The following is a 13,094-nucleotide window of genomic DNA, read 5'->3' on the forward strand; positions in this document are numbered from 1 at the left end:
TTTAAACAATACTTTCCAACTACTATGTATAGACAGGGGCCAAACATAAAACACCGGAGGGCCGGACCATTTTGGCGTATAGCACTTCTGAAATCCAACAACACTATGTGGCCCTTTAAACCAGATTCCCCGTACCGCGAGTAGTTAAAAAGATATTATAACGACACTTATATAAGTCCTAATAATAGCTCAAATATTTATTATAAATTTATAATAACAATACTAATTTTAAATATAAACTATATTTAAAATAGGGTAAGCATAACTTACTTACAAGGGGATTTTAGCTAGGAGTCGGGCTCTGCAGGGGCAAAACTTCGTCGCTGAATCTTTCTAAGAAAAGATTCGTGAAGCGATTCAGCGCTCACCTTACTATACTAAAACTACAGAAATAGAAGTCGAATCACGAGGGACCAAAATGCTCGGGGGATAAGGAGAGAAAGGCTCTTGAATCAATAGAATGGTGCACGAAATATGAGAGCCAAAGGCTCTTATTTATACTAATTAAATTTTCAAAAACTACCATCCATAATTACTTAATGACCTTTTAGTTATATAAACAACTGAACACCCCTATATAATACTATTTTAAATAGATTTAACGATATTTGTACTAAACTAATGTCGAAAGAACTCAACATTAGTCTTATAATGACCGCATCGTCGATGCCTTTCTAATGATATATATATATATATATATATATATATATATATATGTGTGTGTGTGTGTGTGTGTGTGTGTGTCTGTACATATATATGATTTATACTTTATTTTAATACGTAAATATACTATTATAATTTGTAACTCTTTCATACAAACTCCTTTTTTGATGTTATTTATATCCACGCGTAGGTAGAGATGTAGTTTACTACTTTCGTTTAGACTCCGTCGGCTAATTTTGACTTTATTTTTAAAGTTATATTTTTAACAGGCCGGGATAGGATTGATCCGTTAAAATCTCATAACTTCTTCATCCGATGTCCATTTTCGTCTGTCTTTTTATCTTTACGCTACTAATAACGATATCTTTGATTCTCATTTAGTTTGTGTTGGCTAAAAACCACTCGATCTAATATTCGAATTTCGGGCTGTACACTGCTAATTCGAAACTTCAAAAAATCATAACTTCTTCATACGAAGTCGGATTTGGGCGTTCTTTTTATGGAAGCTTTCGGTTTAAAGTATTCTATTACTTTCATTTAGATCGCTAAGGCTAAATCTCGCTTTGTCATAAATTCACTATTTACGTTTCCCGGTATCGTGCCAATTCCGCTGCGAAACTTCAACGGGTCATAACTTCTTCGTTATAACTCGGATTTTGGCGGTCTTTATATGTACGAAAACCTTGTAACATATACTAAAACTTGGTTAAGATTCTTTATTCTAAATAATATTTTGGCAAAAATCAATTTCGACACTTATTGCCTCTAAATTGACTAGCCCGGATCTATGAGTGTTACAATTATCTCCCCCTTAGGATGATTACGTTCCGGAATCATCAATGAAACAGGGCTCGTATAATGGCTCCATACGTCATCTCTTCATCCTTGGTAATAATTATAACTTCTATATTCCTTCAAGTCTATCTCTTAGACTTATTGACTGTAAGCAGTACTCGATCGTGCATCTGCTTTCTATCTCAGGTTAGACTCCAAATTAGGACCTACCATCATGTGATGCACGTTTAGACTCAGGTCTCTTATAGTTATATTCCAAAATAGACTATACCTTCCTTCATGTTCTAATGTGATATAATCACATTTTAAAAGGTAGCATTTCTAGCTACAAGCAACTTTTTGTGATACCTCTATTGATCGCTTTTTATTCCAATCTCCCGTCTTAAGTCAGATGCTACATCAAACTTGATTTTCTAAACCACATAGCATACTCAGCATAGTCGGACTCAATTCTATATGACCACTAGGGTCAGAATATCAACAATCTATTTAGTTATTACCGAAACGATGGTAACGACATACTTGAATAAAACGCTATCAATTACTAGCTTCTTGGTAACCTTGTGACTTTCCCTGATCCAAGTGTGAGTCCTGTGCTTCCGGTAGTATATGCATCTACTGCCTTTCACACCTACTCATACTCATCCCAAGTATTGTCTCACAGTTTTCCAAGTCACCATACAAGAAAATCACATAACAATTTAACACATCAGATAGCAAAACGAAGGCTTCATTATTTCTTGAAACTATTACATAGGTGTTCAAGTTCACCCTAGACTATGCCTCTAATAGGCTACATCATATTGTTCTATCTTTTAGGCTACCTCATAACTTGGTCTTCGGGTGTGGATTCCTCATCTTTGGTTCCTTGCATGGTTTTCTGCCTCATCAAGGATCATGTGGAATGCCCTTGGCCTTGGTGGTGTGTTTGGCTTTGCTGCTTCGTTTTTCTTTGGGCAATTTCTTGACAGGTGCCCCTTACCTTATCATTATGTGTACAGTCCTTAGAATAGTGACCAGTCCTTCCACACTTGAAACAAGTTACTTCTTCGTTGCACTCCCCACAATGCTTCTTCTTGCATTTATCACACCATCTCGCTTCACCTCCTTCTCCTCCTCCAAGCTTTGAGAATTTGCTCTCCTTGTTGGACCATGAAGATCCTTTAAACTTCCGCTTCTCTCCTACCTTATCTTTTTCTAGAACCTTTTCTCTTATTTGGGTCTCTACGTTCTTAGCTGCCCTAACAACTGTTTTCAAGGTAGTTGCCATTTTCACTAATGGGCAAAAGTCACTGGGAAATCCGTTAGCAAATCTATCAATCATGGAGAGTTCAGTAGGAACCAAGTAGGGAAATAGCTTCATCCTCTTGGTGAATGCGGTGGCATACTCATCAACACTCATCTTCCCTTTCTTCAGGTTCTGAAACTCGTTGTTCAGGTCTATCAGATCTATCTTTGAGCAGTACTGCATTTTCAACTATTCCAAAAACTCTTCCCATGATATCCTTAGGGCTTCTACTCGTGGCATCGTATCTGCTAGTAGCTTCCACTAACTCAAGACTCCTGTCTAATGTCTTACTGTGAAGACAATCTTCTGTTTCTTGCTACAGCTGCAACTCTCAAGCATCATCTCCATCTCGGAGATCCAATCCATAATGTCAACCGGCTTTGGGCTTCCTGAGAGATTGGTGGTTTCGCACCCAAGAAATTCTTTTACATTCGCCCATCCTTGTCGTTTCTCCTTTCCGGGCCATCCCTTCGTTCACCTTGAGTCCCCACTTGACTCACTTGGCGGCTGTAGTTCCCTTCCTCCGATTGCTCGAGAATCAGTTCGGGTTGCTCTATGGCCATAGTAGGTTCATCCCTATTCAACATCTGCCTCATTTCTTCCCTTTGTTCATCTAACATAGCCTGAACCATGGCTTGTACTCCATCCATGGTGATTGGCTCGGGTACATCTTCTACTACGACAGGTATTTGCTGAATCACCGGGGGTTGATTCCTATTCCCATTTGCATTCCCAGCTCCACTGCTGGTTCTTGTATTTTCATCTATACACATAATAAGGTGAATCTAGATCTTAATTTAGGATTGACGTTTAAATCATCCTTATCACCCCGAAACGTTTATATGCTAGTTCTAATATCGTATTCGTACGTTTAGAATCCTAAACACATAAGGTTTCCAGATCCGGTCGGCAACAGACCATAGATCCGATCAAACTATAGCATAAAGCATAACAAATCATTTAGCATGTAAAAGCAATTTAGGCATCATTCCTAAAATAAGCTAGTGCTTGTGTCTATTCACGTGTATTACCTAAATCTATTAGACACACTCCTCACAATTATCACTTAGCATTCTCAGTTTAAGTCTAGAAATTTCGTACAAATTCCTAGTTCGCTTAAACTAATGCTCTGATACCAACTGTGACATCCCCATTTTCACGTCTAGAAAAGACCGATTTTGTTTATGCTTTATAAAAATCAGAGTACCTCTTTTAATAAAAATGTTGTGCAATTTGTTCCCAATAAAACATGATACATACGTTATCAAAGCATTTCCGAAGAAAAGTATTTTTAATTCGTTTTAAAACATTTGGGATGTCGTCGTCAATACAGAAACATAAGTATAAATAGAAGTTACATTTATTTACACTAGTGATCTACATCTCTTTAATCTCTCAGTGTAATGTGACTTCATCTCAACACCTGTAATATAAATAATCTGAGTGGGTTTTGTTGGGAAACCTGGTGAGTACATACAGTTTTCAATCCACAATAATATAATTATTATGTTTAAACAATCAAACAATCGACCCAATTACCCATCACCATTATCTTCTTTACTCTTAAGGATCTATCCTAAGAGTCATCTATCCCGCATTCGTTCATTATGAAGTCCTTTGCTTCCAGAGTTATAGGACTGGCACTAAATCCATAGCTGCCAATGCTCGTTCGTAAAGCACTAATTCCATAGCTGCTGGGTACTAAATCCATAGCTACGAGTGCTTATCTAATAGGTACTAAGTCCATAGCTACCAATTCCTAACAAGTACTAAGTCCATAGCTACCAGTGTTTGTCCAATAGGCACTAAGTCCATAACTGCCGATGTTATTTGTTAGGCACTAAGTCTATAGCTGCCAATGTTTACTCACATCATCTTTTATCTCTCATCATTCATCCACCCATCTCATACCCAACATACTTGTATATTTAAAATATGTATACAGTTCAAATCATTTAAAACATGTATAAAAAAAAGTTCATCCAACATATACAACAACTATTTAGATAATATGCACACATAGCACATAGTTTATATAAAATACTTCATATCTATGTGTAAGATGAAAGTAACTATGTACTCACTTGAGAAGGTGGTGACTCGGTACTCGGACAACGCTTCGTTTACTTTAAAATAATTTTCTTCGACGAAACCTAGTATTATTAGCACTAGATTTTAGTCTAATATTTACCGTGAATAACTATTAGTCTTATTATTATTATTATTATTATTATTATTATTATTATTATTATTATTATTATTATTATTATTATTATTATTATATAAGCGTTTAAACAATACTTTCCAACTACTATGTATAGACAGGGGCCAAACATAAAACACCGGAGGCTGGACCATTTTGGCGTATAGCACTTCTGAAATCCAACAACACTATGCGGCCCTTTAAACCAGATTCCCCGTACCGCGAGTAGTTAAAAAGATATTATAACGACACTTATATAAGTCCTAATAATAGCTAAAATATTTATTATAAATTTATAATAACAATACTAATTTTAAGTATAAACTATATTTAAAATAGGATAAGCATAACTTACTTACAAGGGGATTTTAGCTAGGAGTCGGGCTCTGCAGGGGCAGAACTTCGTCGCTGAATCTTTCTAAGAAAGTTTCGTGCAGCACTTCAGCGCTCACCTTACTATACTAAAACTACAGAAAGAGAAGTCGAATCACCAGGGACCGAAATGCTCGGGGGATAAGGAGAGAAAGACTCTTGAATCAAGAGAATGGTGCAAGAAATATGAGAGCCCAAGGCTCTTATTTATACTAATTAAAATTTCAAAAACTACCCTCCATAAATACTTAATGATCTTTTAGTTATATAAACAACTAAACACCCCTTTATAATATTATTTTAAATAGATTTAACGATATTTGTACTAGACTAATGTCGAAAGAACTCAACATTAGTCTTATAATGACCACATCGTCGACACCTTTCTAATGATATATACATATGTATGTATGTATGTATGTATATATATATATATATATATATATATATATATATATATATATATATATATATATATATATATATATATATATGGGTGTGTGTGTGTGTACGTATATATGATTTATACTTTATTTTAATACGTAAATATGCTATTATAATTTGTAACTCGTTCATACAAACTTCTTTTTTGATGTTATTTATATCAACGTGTAGGTGGAGACGTACTTTACGACTTTCGTTTAGACTCCGTCGGCTAATTTTGACTTTATTTTTAAAGTTATATTTTTAACAGGCCGGGATAGGATTGGTCCGTTAAAATCTCATAACTTCTTCAGCCGATGTCCATTTTCGTTTGTCTTTTTATCGTTACGCTACTAATAATGATATCTTCGATTCTCATTTAGTTTGTGTCGGCTAAAAACCACTCGATCTAATATTCGAATTTCGGGCTGTACACTGCTAATTCGAAACTTCGAAAAATCATAATTTCCTCATACGAAGTCAGATTTGGGCGTTTCTTTTTATGGACGCTTTCGTTTTAATTTATTCTACGACTTTCGTTTAGATTGCTAAGGCTAAATCTCGCTCTATCGTAAATTCACTATTTACGTTCCCGCTATCGTGCCGGTTCTATCGCAAAACTTCGACGAGTCATAACTTCTTCATTATAACTCGGATTTTGGCGGTCTTTATATGTACGGAAACCTTGTAACATATACTACCACTTGGTTAAGAATATTTATTCTAAATAATATTTTGCCTAAAAGTCATTTTCTATACTTATTGTCTCTAAATTAAGTAGCCCGGATCTACGGGCGTGACATATATATATATATATATATATATATATATATATATATATATATATATATATATATATATATATATATATATATATATAAAGTCTGTATCAGGTAGTGTAGCTTATTAGAGGCGTAGTATAGGGTGAACTTGAACCTTTGTGTAATGGTGACAACCCATAAATTGTTCCGTCGCTGTAACCCATTCCCGTCGGTAAAACCCGTTTGTCTTTCAATATTTCTGTTAACATTTTGGATTAGGTTATTTAATTTAAGATTTTTATTATGACCTCGTAAGTATCCAAACATGTTAGAAACACGTGAAAACACTTTCGATATTTAATTGGATAATTTTTAGTTACGACCACATCGGATTACAAACACTTAATCGGGTACTACCAAAAGTCTCGGTAAACGTTAGTATCGGATAGAATTCCACCGTGTCTCAAACTCAACCCATATATATAAAGTTCAAATAACTTCATTTGAAACATTTCGCCCTCCCTCTACTCTCTCTCTACATATCTAAGCTTTTGATCCAAAAATCACCCCATTTCAAGCTCCAAATCGGTAAGATAACTATCCTAGCTCAAAGTATAACATCTTTAGCCTTCAAATTCGTGTTTAAACTATGAAAAAGGACCATAAACATGTGCTTACAGCCCAGGAACACCCTTGGGCCGCAAACACACATAGAGGGGGTTTTGGAGCCTCAAAACCCTTCCAAACCACATTTGGAGCTTAGATATGACTTAGGGGCTTACAATACTGGACTTGGAACACCAAAACCTCATCATTTAAGGGATAAACATGTGTTTATGGCGTAAACACCATTTCATAGACAGTAAACTCCTTCTAAGGTGTTAAGATGCCCCTTAAACACCTCCTAAGCCTTGGAATATAGTCTAGAACCAACCACCATTGTGTTAGGGACCTTAATCATCAAGAAAACTACCCCCTTAGGAGTTCACGACCATAACTCCCCAAAGGATGGGTTCCTGGGCCGTAAACTCCTATAAATGGGTCAAATGGTGCCTTAAATTCATCCCATGACTTGTAAAATGAGTTGGAATCACATGTGATTAATCTAGGACCACTAAAACATATTAAGACTTGGTACATAAGAGTTTACGGCCATAAACTCCTAGTTTACTGCCGTAAACTCCTCAAATGGTCCTTAGGATGTCCAAATTACCTTCCAATGCCTTAAAACCAAGCCTAGCATCACCCTTCAAGTGTTATAAGACCATTAAGCATCCTAGAACATCCCACCATGAGTTTACGGCCGTAAACTCATGGGGAGTTGGTCATTTGGGCCGTAATATCCTTAAGGAGTTTACTCTTGAAGAGTAAACTCCATATCCAAGCCTTACACTCCTTTATATGCTACCCGGGTCACTCCAAACACTTGAATTGAAGTGTTTTCGCGTCTAGAAGTGTTTATTCGTATTTAATTAATAGATCAAGGTCTAATTAGATACAATTTATGTATCTCTTCATATTACATAGGAACCTCGCGTGTTTTCAATCCCCAAACTGACAATTAGCATCCAAGCGGTACACTTCTCGACTGGTGAGTTCATACCCCTACGCCTTTTTCCGTGTTTTTCAATGTTTTTAAGGGGGGAATACAAGCAAACTATAAATGTTTTTGAAACCTAAAACTATTGTAAGTCTATAAATATTTGGCAAACTTTTAGATATCTTTACCCCTTATGTATTATGCAGAGCATAAGGGATGTTTTATTGAATATAACCACATGGATTTCAAATACAGTAAAGGAAACAATCAAAACAATCAAATTATTATGGGAATAAATTGGGATCTTCAGTTCTTGTTTTACGACCACAGATTTTATGTAAAGTTAATAGATAAACTATGTCTGATTCAGTTTATCTCTATTTAATTTAAAGGATCATGCAAGATAATTTCATTGTCTTAAACTGTTTTTACTGTATTATGTTTCAAAACGACTATTATGTTTGATAACGACCGAGGACACCGTGAATAATTTAATACTAGCTTGTGAGATTTATCTTCATTAAACCCTTCGTGTCATCTGTAAATCCTCCCCGGAAGTGTATCCAGAGTCTCCTGGAGGGAGAGCGTGGAATCTGTGAATAAATTTATTCGGGATTGACAATCCCACACCTTAACTGCTAGTTAGGCGGGCACGCCTGGGGTGACAAATTCTCGATATCGTCCGACGCCTAAAGAACGTCAAGGAGGTCTCGTTGTCATATTAGCATGGGTATCCAACTCGCAATACGTATTAATATAAATTTTGGTTCACGGATTTTATATCCTCCTTTAATATATAGTTTTATATATTACAAGTACCTACTTTCGTATTGGATGGTAATCTAATGATCTCAACTTATGGTTTACTTATCGTACTGGTGATAATCAGGGTCTCTCTTATGGAAATCGACAAACATGTTAGAAAATATGAGATTTTCTTGGATAACAACTTTTCAGAAAAACTAAAGGAAACATGATCTTTTTACATAAACAAATAGCTTATGAACTCACCAGCTTTATGTTGATTTTTAAACTGTTTTTATTCTCGGGTTCTCCTTAGATAGGTATCCGCGTTCTTTTGCTGAAGACGGAGCGTATGGAAGTCACGTCTTAAGTTTTGTTTAAACATATGTATCCAAAAAATGTATTACTTTGCTTTTCTAATTTTAAGCAAATGTAATGATTCTAAGTAATGTAATGTTTTGTGTTTGCTATGCTTAGTATGTACATTGGTTGTGATACTCTACATGACGTCCTCCGCCCCGGAACGTTTCCGCCATCGGTTTCGGGGTGTGACAGATTGGTATCAGAGCCCTTGTTTATAGTGAACTAGTATACCAAACCTTACATGGTATAAGACTATAAACACTAAGGGGCCAAAGTGCTCTGAACTAAAAGTATACTTTAAAATATAAGTATTTTCAAAAGTATACAAGTACACCTAACCGCCAGAATCCGTAACTACGAGTAGAACAAAACATAAGTAAATGGGTGTTGTACGCTGGGGTTAAACCTGGGCAGTTATGTAGTCGTGTCTAGGGTCAATATAGCCTGATCAACTATATTCATTCGAGACACGACCAACATGTGCTTGGGAGTGACTGTGGTGTGCAACATGCTTAAAACTTACCTAAGATCCAAACAATGATTCATCGATTCAGCGAAACATAAAATACTACGGGAGTATTTTAGACAGAGCCGAGTACATTGTATAAATTCATTCCGAGTATTACTACTCATTCGTTCTTTAGTGATAGTTTATCTACTTTGATAACTCTTTCCTGTTTATCGCTTATGGAACCCTATATCTGTCATAATGAGATATCCCCTGTTTCATATCTCTAGATTCAATTCAGAGGACTTACCATCCTCTTTTTCCTAATCATTTTAGATCAAAATGTCTCCAAGGAAAGGATCCAACTCTAGGAACAACAACTCTCCACCACCAAATTCTCCTCCATTCGACCCTGTCTTATTTCAGACAGCTGTTACTGCCGCGGTGACGGCTGCAATGGCGCTTCTGAACCCTAGCCGGTCCAGTGGACCAGGAAATAACACCTAGCCCCAAAACCATGAAGATAATCAGGAGCAAAAGAATGTGCGTAAGGAAAGTAAAAAGGTTTTCTGGAAAAAGTGAAAGGGTCAGAGTTCACAAGGACCCTCCAAGAAGCCCAAAACAGTGGCATTCCAAGCTGCTACTACTCCTATCGTTGCGTCTACAGCTCAAGCACCTACCACTAGGTATACTGGTAACCTTCCTTGGTGCAACAAGTGCAATTATCACCATTATACCCCTGGCCCATGCCTCGAGATGATCTGCTACAGCTGTGGCAAAAAGGGGCACACTGCTCGAAACTGCAAAACACCGTCCCAACCAACCAATCAAGCTTCTGGATCGAGTATCGATCAGGTCTGCTACGGCTATGGAGAAGTCGGTCATTTCAAGAGGAACTTCCCCAAAGCAACAACAACTAGCAACGCTGAGATCCCTGGCTATAAAGAAGGAGGAGGCAGTCGCCGCTCCCTCAGTCGTTGCGGGTACGTTTCTTCTCTACAACTCTTATACTCGTATCCTTTTCAAATCTAGCGTTAAAAAAGTTCTTAGTAGCCATTCACTCAAACATCTTCTTAAACATAGTCCTCGTCTAGTAACTGAAATATTTACCGTCGAGATGACTAACAGTGAGAAAGGGAAATGTTAACGAGATATTCATAAACTGTATCCTTACCCTGAACAATCATTCATTTCCCATTGACCTAATACCAGTTACCATCAAGAGATTTGATGTTCTTACTGGCATGGATTGGTTGAGTCCCAATCATGCAGATATCCTTTGTTACAACCATCCGTCCCAATCCTCTCTCTGACCAGACTCTCATGATCCATGGAAATAAACTTAGTTCCAATCTTCGCATCATTTCCTGCATCAAAGCTCAAAGGCTTCTGTGAAAGGAGTGTCGTGCATTCCTAGCTCCTATAATCAACGAAAAACAAATATTTAAAGACCTCGAGAGCATCCCCGAAGTCTGCAACTTTCCTGATCTTTTTCCCAAAGAGCTTCCGGAAATTTCTCCCGAATGTCAAGTCGAGTTTCGCATTGACCTAATTCCTGGAACTAATCATGTAGCCAAGTCTCCGTATCGCTTAGCTCCAGCAGAAAGGCAGGAGTTATCCAGTCAGCCTAATGAACTACTCGAATAAGAGTAACATCAACTTCAAGTTCACGAAAATGATGATTCCAAGACGGCGTTCAGGACTCGATATGATCACTACAAGTTCGTAGTGATGCCCTTCAGTCTAACCACTTTCCTTGGTCATGTAGTAAGCAAGAGATACATACACACGTACCTTTCCAAAAGCAAGGCGATAAAGAATTAGTCGACACTGCAGACACCCCCAGAAATCCATCAATTCTTGGGTTTCGCCGGCTATTATCGCAGATTCATCCAGAAATTTTCTAGAATTAGCCAAGCCCTGACCACTCTGACACATAAAGGTGTACCCTTTTGTTGAAGTGAAAATCAAGATACAATATTCCAAACATTGAAGCAAGCCTTGCACATCACACCTATCCTGTCTCTGCCTGAAGGAACAAAGGATTTCGTTGTCATCAGCGATGCGTCTAATAAGAGTCTAGACTGTGTACTTATGCAGAGAGGAAAAGTTATCATTTATGCCTCAAGATAGCTGGAGACACGCAAGGTTAAATACATGATTTACATCCTGAAGTTAGGAGATGCGGTTTTCACACTGAAGGTTTGGAGACATTATCTCTACGGAACTAAGTGCACGATCCTCACCGACCATAACAGCCTGCAACACATCTTCAATCAGAAAGACTTAAACACGAGGCAATGGCGATGGATAGAGCTGCTCAATGACTACAAGTGCGAAATCCGCTGCCATCTCGGTTAGGCCAATGCGGTAGCAGATGCCCTTAGCCGAAAGGAAAGTTCAAGTAACAAGGCGAAGACATTGATAATGACCATCCATTTCCACTTATCTGTACAGATTCGATAATCTCAATTGGAAGCCCTAAAACCAGAGAATGTGTTGAACGAAACTCACAAGGACGAATACTCCGTTCACCCAAATTTGCACAAGATGTACCTGGATATCAAGTAAACAATAATGATGGTCAAACCCGAAAACCGAAATCGAAACCTTCATGGGCAAGTGTCTGACTTGTTCCAAGGAAAAAGTCGAGTATCAGAAGCCCTCGGGTCTGCTGCAGCAGCCCGAGATACCTGAATTGAAATGGAAGATGATTACCATGGATGTCATCACCAAGTTACCTAGATCCCCGAGTGGGTACGATACCATTTGGGTAATTGTCGATCGTTTGACAAAGATCCGCTCACTTCCTTCAAGATGGAAAGACTCACGCGAATCTACATCCAAGAGATAGTCCGACTGCATGGTGTACCTATGTCCATTATCTCCGATCGAGATAACATGTTTACCTTAAGATTTTTGGCAGACCCTTCAGAAAGCTCCTGGAACTAAGCTGGATATGAGTACAACTTACCATCCTCGGACAGACGGACAAAGTAAGAGAATTATCCAGACCCTAGAAGACATACTAAGAGCATGTGTCATTGATTTTGTAAAAATCGTGGGACACCCATTTACCCTTGACTGAATCATCATAGATGTGCATCAAGACTGCCCCGTTCGAAACCCTCTACGATCACAAGTGCAAGATCCTCGCTATGCTGGACCGAGGTAGACGACACACAACTAGCCAAGAGATAATTCCCTGACAGTGCCTCCTCTGGTACTTAAAATCATCCGTGAAACCGCCAAGAAAATCATCCAGATAGAAGATCGGCTGAAAGCTTCATGAGACAGATAGAAGTGTACGCCGAAAAACTACGAAAACCCTTAGAATTCCAGGTTGGAGACCATGTCCTGTTGAAGGTCTCGCTCTGGAAAGACATGGTACGCTTTGGAAAGTGCGGAAAACTTAACCCGAAGTACATAATACCTTTCGAGATCCTCGCTAGGATCGGTCCTGTAGCCTATAAAAACTCCGACTACCTTCAGGA

The sequence above is a fragment of the Lactuca saligna genome, chromosome 5 (assembly GCF_052625555.1).
Source record: "Lactuca saligna cultivar CGN05327 chromosome 5, ASM5262555v1, whole genome shotgun sequence".
NCBI classification, from domain to species: domain Eukaryota; kingdom Viridiplantae; phylum Streptophyta; class Magnoliopsida; order Asterales; family Asteraceae; genus Lactuca; species Lactuca saligna.